Consider the following 14,204-nt stretch of genomic DNA (forward strand, 5'->3'; position numbering starts at 1 on the left):
ATTTCCGTCGGAGCCGCCGAGCGGGGCTGGGGAAGGGTTGATTTTTTCGCCGGGATTTGGCGAAGATGGATCCTCGTTTCATCTTTAATCACGCCGAGCTCGGCCCCATTTGTCATGTTTACTCTGGCGTACAAAGGCCGGACCTTATGTCTGCTATTACCTCGACAACAGCGCTGGCTTTAATAAATGAGCTCGCTCTCTCCCACACCAACTGCGATTTCTACACCGCCCCCTTTTTAGTTTGATTTTTTCCCCCTTTTTCCCCTTTTTTTCTCCTTTTTTCCCCCTTTTTTTCTTCTTTTTTCTCTTTTTTTTCCTCATTTTTTCGTCTTTTTTCCCTCTTATATTCCTTTATTTTCTCCTCTTCCGCTTTATTTTTAATATTATTTTCTTCTCTTTTAAACTTTCTCCTTTTATTTATATTTTTTCCCTTTTTCGCCCTTTTTTTCTCCTTTTTCTCCTTTTTTCTCCTTTTTTCCCCCTTTTCCCCTTTATTTTTAACAGTATTTTCTCCTCTTTCAAACTTTTTCTTTTGTTTTTCTTTTATTTATGTGTTTTCCCCCGTTTCTCCCCTTTTTACTCCTTTTTTCCCTCTTTTTTCCTCCTTTTTTTCCCCTCTTCCCCTTTATTTTTAATATTATTTTCTCTTCTTTCAAACTTTTTCCTTTGTTTTATTTATATTTTTCCCCTTTTTCTCCCCCTTTCTCCTCCTTTTTTCTCCTTTTTTTCCCCTTTTCCCCTTTATTTTAAATATTATTTTCTCCTCTTTCAAACTTTCGCCTTTGTTTTACTTTTATTTATATTTTCCCCCCTTTTCTCCCCTTTTTTTCTTCTTTTTTGTCCTTTTTTCTTCTTTTTTTTCTCCTTTTTTCTCCTTTTCCCCTTTATTTTTAATATTATTTTACCCTCTTTCAAACTTTTCTCCTTGGTTTTACTTTTATTTATATTTTTTCCTCGTTTTTCCCCCTTTTTCCCCCGTTTTCCCCTTTATTTTTAACATTATTTTCTCCTCTTCCAAACTTTTTTCCTTCGTTTTTCTTTTATTTATTTTTTAATTCTTTCTTCCTTTAATTTTCCTTATTTTGTTGTCATTTTTTGCTTTTCTTCTTTTTCCCCCCATCCCATTTCCCCTTTCTAATTTCCTATTTTTATTTAATTTCAATTTCTCTCCTCTCCAAACCCAAAGTTTTTCTCCCGTCGTCCCAAAGACTCCGAATTGGAGAGAAAAAGGGAAAAAACTCTAAAAAAAGACCAAAAACTCGCTATAAAAACAACCAAAATCTGCTCCGGGGACTTGGGGAGCTCTCGGATTTTGGGATAAAAAACCAAAATTTCCATAAAAAAAGAGGAAATTTTGGTCCAGGATGTGTTGGACAAAGAAAGGACGAGGATGAAGAGGGTGCAAAACCCTTTTTAATTTAGATTATTTTGGTTCTTTTTTAAATTAAATCCATTGTGAGCCAGAGGTGGGGGGGTGGGGAGGGTGAGGATTTGGGGCTGAAAATGTGAATTTAGGGGGTGGGGGGAGGGGTTTGCCTCCATCCGCCCCTCCCCCACCTCCATCGCTCCCTTTGTCCTTCGGGATATCCCGGATTTACCTGGAATTCCCCCCCCAAAAAAATCGGAAATAAATTTTTCATCACCGATTTGCCCCCGTGTGATTATTTTTGTATTTTTTGGAGGGGTGGGAGTTTTGTTGTTGGGGGAGGGAAAATAAAATTATTTATTTTTATAATTAAAAGTTGAAATATAATTAAATATATCAATAATTAATATGGAAATATATATAATTAAATATAGGAAATATTTAAATTTAAAGGGTTTTTTTTTCAAATTAAAATATGAAGAAAATGAAATGAAAGATGGATTTCTTTAAGAATTGAAGTAAGATTAGAGCTGAATAAAAAGTATGTGAAAAATTGGAATTAAAATTAAGTAAAAAAAAATAAATAAACGGATTCCTTTAAAGTGAGGAATAAAAATAGAATTAAAAATAAATTAAAAATTAAATAGATTTCTTTAAAATTGGGAATGAGAATATAAGTAAAATTAAATTTAAAAACGTGGGGTTTTTTTAAGTTAAAAATGGAAGTGGAATTACAATAAAAGTAAGGAATAAGGAATAGGAAATAAGGAATAAGAAATAGGAATAAGAAATAGGAAATAGGAAATAAGAAATAAATAAGAAATAAGAAATAAGAAATAAGAAAAAAGAAATAAGAAATAAAAAAAGATTAAAAAATAAATAAAAATTAAATAAATAAATAAAAATCAAAATATTAAAAAAAATAAAAAATAAAAATTAAAAAAAATCAATAAAAGGAAGGGTTTTTTCCCAATTTCGCTGTTTTTTGCAGCAGTTTTCACTGTCACAGCCTCTAATGAAAACAAAAGATGTTTGAGCAGGGCCAGATCAGCTTTAAGTACCGCTAAGCCTCGGATATTTTGATTTATTTGTTCAAAGCTCAGATTAATTCGCTTTTCCCCAAGCCAGACAAAACAGGAGCGCTCATTAACGCTTTGCTGCCTCGGATTTCTCCAGAGATAAAATTCGGATTTATTATATTTATTATTTTTATTTTTATTTTTTATTTTTATTTTTATTTTTATTTTATTTTTATTTTTATTTTTATTTTTATTTTTATTTTATTTTTATTTTTATTATTATTTTTATATTATTATTTTTATACTATTATTATTATTGTTATTATTATTGTTACTGTTATTCTTATTGTTATTCTTATTGTTATTATTGTTATTATTGTTATTATTGTTATTATTGTTATTATTGTTATTATTGTTATTATTATATTTTATTATTGTTATTATTGTTATTATTGTTATTATTATTGTTATTATTGTTATCATTATTATCATTATTATCATTATTATCATTATTATCATCATTATTATTATTATTAAAAATTAAAATTAAAAATTTAAAATAAGGTTAAAATGAAAAAAAAATATTAAAACAAAATTTAAAAAGTTAAAAAATGTAAATAAATATTTTTAAATTTTTAAAAAATTTTTAAAAAATTAAAAAAAGAAACAAAAAATAAAAAAAAAATTTAAAAAATATTTTAAAAATAATAAAAAAAAGACTGAAAAAATGAAAAAATATATTAAAAAATAAAGGAAAAATATATAAAAAATAATAAAAAAAATACTAAAAAATTAAATATATATAGATTAAAAAAAAATTTAAAATATATAAAAAATTACCAAAAAATTCAAGAAAATCCCTCCTCCTCCGAGGTAATTAATGCGTTAATGAGTCTAATTTTTGCCCAGCTGTTTCTGGGTGTTGGCTTTGGTTTTTTGGGGGGTTTGGGATCACAAAAGGAGCCGGCTCCTGCCATAGCTCATAGCCTGACAAGCAAATAGATAATCAAGAAGACAAATGGCTCCTTTTGTGAGCCGCAGCTCTTGTATTAATTTTCATTTTCTTTTCTCTTAGAAAAGGATCGAGGGAAAAAAAAAATAATAATAAAGTAAAAGGAGACGCTCAGGATGAAAAAAAAAATATTAAAAAATCGAGGTTTTTGGGTTAGGAATGGGGAGAAAAATTGGGATTTTTGGGAAAATCGTGGTGATAATAATAAAAATATGTTAAATTTAAGGGGTAAAAGCACATTAAATATGAGTTAAAGATATTAAATGGAAATAGGAGTGAAAGGACATTAAATAGAAATGTGAGTAAAATATATTGAATGGAAATAGGAGTAAGATCTAAGTGTAAATATAACTAGAAATAGAAATAAATAGATTTATTTAGGTAAATATATTTATTTATAGGGATGGAAGTATAAATATAGGTATTAGTATAAATATAGATATAAATATTAGTGTAAAGATAGGTATAAATATAAATGTAAGGATAAATATAAACGTAGATATAAAATAAAAATAAAAATGAAAATGAAAATAAAAATAAAATAAAAAATATTAAAATAAAATAAAATAAAAATAAAAAATATAAATGAAAATAATGAAAATAATGATGAAAATAATAATAAAAATAATAATGAAAATAATAATGAAAATAATAATGAAAATAATGAAAATAATGATAATGATAATGATAATGATAATGATAATAAAAAATAAAAATAATATAAAATAATAAAAATAAAAATAATAAAAATAATAAAAATAATAAAAATAATAAAAATAATTCCCTGATTTATTCAACATTCCCGGGATTCTCCAAAAATCCCGAGCAGATCCCAAATTCCCTCCCCTCTTTATCCCGAGACAAAGGCAGGGCTGGGAATAAGGAGGAGCTCACCCCCACACCTTGTGACAATAAAAACACCCAAAAAAATTCCTCCAACAACAAATCCCTGCCCGGAGCTTTTATTTCTCCCCTTTTTAAATAATTTTAAAAATAAACAATAATAATATTCCCGCTGTCACACGCTCCATGGAAAAAAAACCTAAAAAAAATCAGATTTCTGGGCGGGTTTTTGTTGAATTCTGGCGGTTTTGGAGGTGGCGAGGCCAAAACTTGCGAGTTTCTGTTTTTTATTTATTTTCTTTGTGGCCAGGGTTGTATTTTACCCCAAATCCAGGAGTTTTGGGACTGGTTTTGGTCGCTGTTGAATTTTCTTCCTCCGTTCCTCCCTTTGATCCGCCGGTAAAGAGAGCGCGATTTTCCACTGGGGGGAGGCTCCTAAAAAAAACGGCCAAAAATGGAGATTTTCAACCCCAAAAAAAAAAGCAAAACAAAATAAAATAAAAAAGAAGAGACATATGCTGGCAGGAATGCGGGGTCTATAGAGGGAAATCAAAGCTGGGGGAGCTGAATGGGGTGGAAAAAGGGGGGAGAAAAGAAGATTTCTATAGGACCTCAAAGTTCACAGCCATTAGAAGCGGACAGAAGGCAAGAAAAATGCGAGAATTATACAGAAAAAAAAAATCATTAATCAACTTCTTTTCTTTAAATACTTATCCCTTTTTCCCATTGTTATTCAACAGCAAATCTCCGCAGACCGTCTGTCGGGAAAAAAGCACCCGGAGTCCTCCAAGAAACCTTCAGGGGCCAGAATAATAATGATAATCATGAAAATAATAATAATTATCATTATAATAATAATGATAATATTAATAAGAATAAAAGACGAGCCCCTAAAGGTGAAATATTTTGATTTTTTTTGGGAAGGGAGGGGAAGAAAAAGCAAAATAAACATTCAAGAGCTGCCCCCAACCCCCCGGCCAGGGATGGATGAGTTTGGAAGGAATCACCCCAAGCGTCAGGGCGTTGGAAAAAAAAAAATGGATTTGGGAGCGAACCAGGTAAAGGATGGGTTTGGGATGGGGTTGGTGCCTCCTTCCGCCAGAAATTTGGGGTGGGAATCAAAAGAAAACAATCAAAAAAGAGTTAAAAAAAAAAAATATTTAAGGCGGGGAGAGAAATTCCGAAAAGGAGTTTTCATTTTTTTTTTTTTTTTGTTGTATTTTTTAGAAAGTTCGCGGCGCGCCCGTGGTGATTTTGGGGGTTTTTAATTTGAGATTTGCTCCCGGATTTGGGGCTGGGCGTGGTTGGGGTTTGGCTGCCGGAGCTCGGGGTGACGCCTCCGGCTGCGGATTTGGGGGGGTCGGGACTTAAAAGTGGCTTTTTCCTGGTTTTTTTGTGAGTTAAATCTTTCACGGGATGGTTTGGGGGAGGGGTTGGTGGAGAGTCCGCTGGGTGTCCCGGGAATTGGGAATATTCCCGGATTAAACTGTCCCAGGAATTGGGAATATTCCCTGTTTAAACTGTCCCAGGAATTGGGAATATTCCCTGTTTAAACTGTCCCTTGAATTGGGAATATTCCCTGTTTAAACTGTCCTGGGAATTGGGAATATTCCCTGTTTAAACTGTCCCAGAAATTGGGAATATTCCCGGATTAAACTGTCCCAAAAATTGGGAATATTCCCGGATTAAACTGTCCCAGAAATTGGGAATATTCCCTGTTTAAACTGCCCCAGAAATTGGGAATATTCCCTGTTTAAACTGCCCTGGGAATTGGGAATATTCCCTGTTTAAACTGTCCCAGGAGCTGGGAATATTCCCTGTTTAAACTGTCCCGGGAATTGGGAATATTCCCTGTTTAAACTGTCCCAAAAATTGGGAATATTCCCTGTATAAACTGTCCCAGGAATTGGGAATATTCCCGGTTTAAACTGTCCCAGAGATTGGGAATATTCCCTGTTTCAACTGTCCTGGGAATTGGGAATATTCCCGGTTTAAACTGTCCCAGAAATTGGGAATATTCCCTGTTTAAACTGCCCCAGAAATTGGGAATATTCCCTGTTTAAACTGTCCCAGGAATTGGGAATATTCCCTGTATAAACTGTCCCAGGAATTGGGAATATTCCCGGATTAAACTGTCCCAAAAATTGGGAATATTCCCTGTTTAAACTGTCCCAAAAATTGGGAATATTCCCTGTTTAAACTGTCCCGGAAATTGGGAATATTCCCTGTTTAAACTGTCCTGGGAACCGGGAATATTCCCTGTTTAAACTGTCCCAGAAATTGGGAATATTCCCGGATTAAACTGTCCCGGGAATTGGGAATATTCCCTGTTTAAACTGTCCCAAAAATTGGGAATATTCCCTGTTTAAACTGTCCTGGGAACCGGGAATATTCCCTGTTTAAACTGTCCCAGAAATTGGGAATATTCCCTGTTTAAACTGTCCCAGAAATTGGGAATATTCCCTGTTTAAACTGTCCCGGGAATTGGGAATATTCCCTGTTTAAACTGCCCCAGAAATTGGGAATATTCCCGGTTTAAACTGTCCCAGGAGCTGGGAATATTCCCTGTTTAAACTGTCCCAGAAATTGGGAATATTCCCTGTTTAAACTGTCCCAGGAATTGGGAATATTCCCTGTTTAAACTGTCCTGGGAATTGGGAATATTCCCTGTTTAAACTGTCCTGGGAATTGGGGATATTCCCTGTTTAAACTGTCCCAGAAATTGGGAATATTCCCTGTTTAAACTGTCCTGGGAATTGGGAATATTCCCTGTTTAAACTGTCCTGGGAACCGGGAATATTCCCGGATTAAACTGTCCCAGAAATTGGGAATATTCCCTGTTTAAACTGTCCCAGAAATTGGGAATATTCCCTGTTTAAACTGTCCCAGAAATTGGGAATATTCCCTGTTTAAACTGTCCAAGGAGCTGGGAATATTCCCTGTTTAAACTGCCCCAAAAATTGGGAATATTCCCTGTTTAAACTGTCCCTTGAATTGGGAATGTTCCCTGTTTAAACTGCCCCAGAAATTGGGAATATTCCCTGTTTAAACTGTCCCAGAAATTGGGAATGTTCCCAGTTTAAATTGTCCCAGGAATTGGGAATATTCCCTGTTTAAACTGTCCCAAAAATTGGGAATATTCCCTGTTTAAACTGTCCTGGGAACCGGGAATATTCCCGGATTAAACTGTCCCAGAAATTGGGAATATTCCCTGTTTAAACTGTCCCAGAAATTGGGAATATTCCCTGTTTAAACTGTCCAAGGAGCTGGGAATATTCCCTGTTTAAACTGCCCCAGAAATTGGGAATATTCCCTGTTTAAACTGTCCCAGGCACTGGGAACATTCCCAGTTTCAGGCTTTCCCAGGAACTCCAAATATTCCTGGTTTAAGGCTGCTCCAGGAACTGGGAACATTCCTGGTTCAAGCCTGTCACAGGAAAACTCCCGCTTTAAACTGTCCCAGAAAATCCGAATATTCCCAGTTTAAACCTGTCCCGGGAACTGGGAATATTCCCAGTTTAAACCTGTCCCGGGAACTGGGAATATTCCCAGTTTAAACCTGTCCCAGGACCATTCCCGGTTTAGGCCACCCCAGGAGCTCCCAACATTCCCGGTTTAAGCTGTCCCAGGAATTCGGACCATTCCCAGTTTAATCTATCCCAGGACCATTCCCAGTTTACCCTAGAACCATTCCCAGTTTATCCCAGAACCATTCCCAGTTCAGTCTGTCCCAGGAATTCGGACCATCCCCACTTTAATCTGTCCCAGAACCATTCCCAGTTTACCCCATGACCATTCCCAGTTTACCCCATGACCATTCCCAGTTTATCCCAGAACCATTCCCAGTTAACCCCATGACCATTCCCAGTTTATCCCAGTACCATTCCCAGTTTACCCCATGACCATTCCCAGTTTACCCCATGACCATTCCCAGTTTATCCCAGAACCATTCCCAGTTAACCCCATGACCATTCCCAGTTTACCCCATGACCATTCCCAGTTTATCCCAGAACCATTCCCAGTTTATCCCATGACCATTCCCAGTTAACCCCAGAGCCATTCCCAGTTTATCCCAGAACCATTCCCAGCTAATCCCAGTACCATCCCCAGTTTATCCCAGAACCATTCCCAGTTAATCCCAGTACCATCCCCAGTTTATCCCATGACCATCGCCAGTTAATCCCAGTACCATTCCCAGTTAATCCCAGAACCATTCCCAGTTTACCCCAGTACAATTCCCAGTTTACCCCATGACCATTCCCAGTTTATCCCAGAACCATTCCCAGTTTATCCCAGAACCATCCCCAGTTTACCCCATGACCATTCCCAGTTTATCCCAGTACCATTCCCAGTTAATCCCAGTACCATCCCCAGTTTATCCCATGACCATTCCCAGTTTACACCATGACCATTCCCAGTTTACCCCATGACCATTCCCAGTTTATCCCAGTGCCATTCCCAGTTTACCCCATGACCATTCCCAGTTAATCCCAGTACCATCCCCAGTTTATCCCAGAACCATCCCCAGTTTACCCCATCACCATTCCCAGTTTATCCCAGAACCATTCCCAGTTAATCCCAGAGCCATCCCCAGTTTATCCCAGAACCATCCCCAGTTTATCCCAGAGCCATCCCCAGTTTATCCCAGAACCATTCCCAGTTTATCCCAGAACCATTCCCAGTTAATCCCAGTACCATTCCCAGTTTATCCCAGGACCATCCCCAGTTCAGTCTGTCCCAGGAATTCGGACCATTCCCAGTTTAAACTGTCCCAGAACCATTCCCAGTTAATCCCAGTACCATTCCCAGTTAATCCCAGAACCATTCCCAGTTTACCCCATGACCATTCCCAGTTTACCCCATGACCATTCCCAGTTTACCACATGACCATTCCCAGTTTATCCCAGAACCATTCCCAGTTAATCCCAGTACCATTCCCAGTTTATCCCAGAACCATTCCCAATTTATCCCAGTACCATTCCCAGTTTATCCCAGAACCATCCCCAGTTTATCCCAGAACCATTCCCAGTTTATCCCAGAGCCATTCCCAGTTTACCCCATGACCATTCCCAGTTTACCCCATGACCATTCCCAGTTTATCCCAGTACCATTCCCAGTTTATCCCATGACCATTCCCAGTTTATCCCAGTACCATTCCCAGTTTATCCCATGACCATTCCCAGTTTACCCCATGACCATTCCCAGTTTATCCCATGACCATTCCCAGTTTATCCCAGTATCATCCCCAGTTAATCCCAGAACCATTCCCAGTTTATCCCAGTACCATTCCCAGTTTATCCCAGAACCATTCCCAGTTTATCCCAGAACCATTCCCAGTTAATCCCAGAACCATTCCCAGTTTATCCCAGAACCATTCCCAGTTTATCCCAGGACCATCCCCAGTTCAGTCTGTCCCAGGAATTCGGACCATTCCCAGTTTAAACTGTCCCAGAACCATTCCCAGTTTACCCCATGACCATTCCCAGTTTACCCCATGACCATTCCCATTTAATCCCAGAACCATTCCCAGTTTACCCCAGTACCATCCCCAGTTAATCCCAGTACAATTCCCAGTTTATCCCATGCCCATCCCCAGTTTATCCCAGTACCATTCCCAGTTTACCCCATGCCCATCCCCAGTTTACCCCATCACCATCCCCAGTTTATCCCAGTACCATCCCCATTCCAGGCCGTGCCGGGCTCGTTTTATCCCGGGATTTTCTCTGTCCTGGATCTGCCGGGGGCGGCTCCTCCGTGTCCCGCCAGCACCGCGGGAATTTCCCTGGGAAAAGCGGGATAATGTGGGAGCGGGAGCTGAGCAGGGCCGGGCCAGGGGTCAGCCAGAGGACACGTTTTGTGTCTCCAGCCCAGGAGTGACCTCCAAACCCCTTGACCTCCCCTAGGCCGGACTTTGTGTTCAACCCCCGGCCCAGCAAAACTCGGCTTATCCCAAAAAAAAAAAACCGGGAATGGCACCGGGAAAGGAGAAAAAATGGTGTTAAAAATTGATTTATTTGTGTTTTCGTATGGGTTGATGGGGTTTCTCCGCTCGTTTCGCTGGTAAAAAATTCGGGTTTTGGGTTGTTTTTGGTTTGGGGGAGGGAAATTTGGCTCCGCGGGAGGTTTGGTCCTAAAAAAGTCAATTTTTAGAGGGGGGGGGAATGGGAGAAGAGCAGAGAAACCGCGGCTTGGAATGGTCTCGGTGGTGATTTTGAGAATTTCCTTTGTTTGTGAGAATCCCTCTGGTTCCCCCTCCTCCTCCTCCTCCTCCTCCTCCTCCTCCCGAGGCGGGAGCTGGGATCCTCGGGAATCTTCTCCCGGGAATCCCCCGAGAGTCCCAACCCCCAGCAGCGCCGATCTGCTGGAGTTCTTTGTTATCTGTACCCAAAAACTGGGAAAAACGGTAATTCCCAAAATCCCCCCAAAATGGGAGCAAAATATCAGCCAAAGATCCCCAAAACTGGAGAAAAAAAAACCCCAAATATCCCCAAATTGGGACCAAAAATCCTCCAAATATCCCCAAACTGGACCAAAAAAATCCCCCAAAATGGACAAAAAACCCCAAATTGGACCAAAAATCCCCCAAATATCCCCAAACTGGACCAAAAATCCTCCAAATATCCCCAAACTGGACCAAAAAAATCCCCCAAATATTCCCAAATTGGACAAAAATCCCCAAATTGGACCAAAAATCCTCCAAATATTCCCAAATTGGACAAAAATCCCCAAATTGGACCAAAAATCCCCCAAACATCCCCAAATTAGAACAAAAATTCCCCAAATATCCCCAAATTGGACCAAAAATCCCCCAAATATCCCCAAACTGGACCAAAAAATCCCCCAAATATTCCCAAATTGGACAAAAATCCCCAAATTGGACCAAAAATCCCCCAACCATCCCCAAATTAGAACAAAAATCCCTCCAAATATCCCCAAAATGGGACCAAAAATCCCCAAACTGGACCAAAAAAATCCCCCAAACATCCCCAAATTAGACCAAAAATCCCCCAAATATCCCCGAATTAGACCAAAAATCCCCCAAATATCCCCAAACTGGACAAAAATCCCCGAATTGGACCCAAAAAATCCCCTCAGGATGCCCAAAATTGGACAAAAATAAATCACCCAAACATCCTCAAACAGGACCAAAAAAACTCTCAAAAATATCCGAAATTGCACCAAAAACCTCCAAAAACCCTCAAAATTGGACCAAAACCTCCCAAACTTCCCGAAAAAAACGGATTTTAGTGAGAAAAACTCGGATCCCGATTCCAGCGGGGCATCAGGACCGCGGGGATTCCATAAAAAAAACCAGGAAAATTCAAATTATCGTCCCGTGGCTTCTCCCGCCCTGATCCAGGGGGGGACCGGGGGATTTGGGGACAAATTTGGGGACAAATTTAGGATTTCGAGGAGGGGTTGGCGATGTCCCGGAGTGGCTCCGAGTCCTTTTTAAAGCAGCTCCGGGAGTTTCTCAGCTCGGCTGACAGATTTATGATCCTCAATAAGAACGGCGTGTTTAAATCTGTAAATCAATCCCCTCGCTATATAAACTCGCATTTTATCTTCACAAAACCCTTTGATCGCTCCCAGGGCCCGAGGTTTTTCTCGCTCTCTCTTTATTTTATTTATTTCCCACCCCTTTGAACCGCTTTTTTTTTTTTTTTTTTTTTTAATTATTATTATTTATTTAAAAAACAAAATTTAAAATTTAAAGCGAGGCTGCTCTGGGGTGAAACAACCCCCCAAAAAAAACCCTCAGAGGAGGGGGGTTTTTTGCTCCTAGGATGGATTTATTCCCGTTTTTGGGGTTTTTTTTTTGGTTGTTATTTTTTATTTTTTAATGGATTTACCCGTTCGCACGAGTTTTATGAGAAAATAAAAAAAAAAAGGGGAAAAAAGAGGGGAAAATAATGAAAATAAGAGAGATTCGAGGTTTAAGAATGGACCTGAAGTTCTCCTAAAATTCGCTTTTCCCTCCCTCTCGGAGCACCCCCAGCCACGGGAACTTCTTTTAATTGGATTTTTTTATCCCTCCCAGCCGCTGGAACTCGATAAAATCGATTCAGAAATAATCGAGGGTTTTTCAAATCCGCCCAGCGAGTCCAAAAATCCGCTTTTTTTTAAAAAGGTTTTGAATTATTTTATGTTTAATTTCAGCTCTCTCCGGGGTTTATTATGATAAATGATTTATTTTATATTTATTTATTGGGGTTTTGGGGTGTCTCTGTCGCCCCCCGGCTCTGGGGGGGTTCCGGGGCGGTGACCCCGAGGTTTTTAAGGTTTTGGGGTTTTTTTGGTGCTGATTTTTGGGGGATCCCTTCACCCCTGTTCCTCTCCCTGGCCTTTCCCAGCTCTTCCCTTTGTTTCTCTCTCTCCCTCTTTTATTTTTTCCCGGGATTCTTGCACTTGGCAGCTCTCCTCAGACACGAAATTTGATTTTTTTTCCCATTTTTTTTTTGCTCTCTGGATCTCCCCTCCCTCTTTAACGCAATAAAACCCCGAGGAACAATGAGAGCAGCAGGGAGAGGCCTCGGGAGCCGAGGGGAGCTGAGATTTTCACAGCAGGAATTGGAATTTTTTGGGGCTCCGGGAGGTTCGGGGTGAGATTTGTGATCAGAATCTCAGCGTGGGTGGAGGGGAAAATAGAATGAAATGCAGTAAAATAGAAAATGTAATGAAGTTCGATGTAATGTAATGCAATAAAATAAAATATAAAATAAGATATAAAATAAAATATAAAATAAAATATAAGATAAAATATAAAATAAAATATAAGATAAAATATAAGATAAAATATAAAAGAAAATATAAAAAATATAAAATATAAGATAAAATATAAGATAAAAAATAAAATAAAATATAAAATAAAATATAAAATATAAGATAAAATATAAAATAAAAAATAAAAAAAAATAAAAGAAAATATAAAATATAAGATAAAATATAAAAGAAAATATAAAATATAAGATAAAATATAAGATAAAATATAAAAGAAAATATAAAAGAAAATAAAAAAGAAAATATAAATGAAAGTATAAATGAAAATATAAAAGAAAATAAAATGAAATACAATAAAATATAAAATACAATGAAGTTCAATACAATACAATAAAATAAAATATAAAATAAAATATGTAAAATATGTAAAATAAAGTAAAGTAAAATAAAGTAAAGTAAAATAAAGTAAAATAAAATAAATAAATAAAATAAAATAAAATAAAATAAAATAAAATAAAATAAAATAAAATAAAATAAAATAAAATAAAATAAAATAAAATAATAAAATAAAATAAAATAAAATAAAATAAAATAAAATAAAATAAAATAAAATAAAATAAAATAAAATAAAATAAAAAATACGAAACCAGGGAAAACCGGGGTTTGGCTGAGCCAAGCTCCGACAAAACCAAACCCCAGGACTGGTTTAGGAAATGCTTTGAGCGGGGAAATAAACCCAAAATCGCGGTTTTTAACAAAGAATTGTGTTCCTTTGAGAGGCAGAGCGGGGCGAGGGGTCCGTGCTGGAGTTGGGTTGGAAAGTCCATTTTTTTTTTTAATAAAAAAAAAAATAAAAAAATAAATTTAAAAAAAAAATTTAAATAAAAAACTCTCTGTTCCGGTGGAAGGTCACAGTGGTCCTTTGAGCCTGAAAGTGAGAGACCCCCTTCCCCCCTTCCCCATCACGTGATTCATTAAATAATTAATGCAGAGCTTGCAGAACAGATATGGATTCGTCAGGAAAATCGCGGGCGCGCTCTCCCCGTGCCTGACGTGAAATTCAACCGCCCTTTAAAAAGAGGGGGAAAAAAACCCCCCCAAAAGAAAAAGATAAAAAGAGAAAAAAAAAAAAAAAAGATAAAAAGAGGGAAAAAAAAAAGATAAAGAGGAAAAAAAAAAAGATAAAGAGGAAAAAAAAAAAGATAAAGAGAAAAAAAAAAAGATAAAGAGAAAAAAAAAAAAG

The sequence above is a fragment of the Cyanistes caeruleus genome, unplaced genomic scaffold (assembly GCF_971803275.1).
Source record: "Cyanistes caeruleus unplaced genomic scaffold, bCyaCae1.hap1.1 HAP1_SCAFFOLD_304, whole genome shotgun sequence".
Lineage (NCBI taxonomy): Eukaryota > Metazoa > Chordata > Aves > Passeriformes > Paridae > Cyanistes > Cyanistes caeruleus.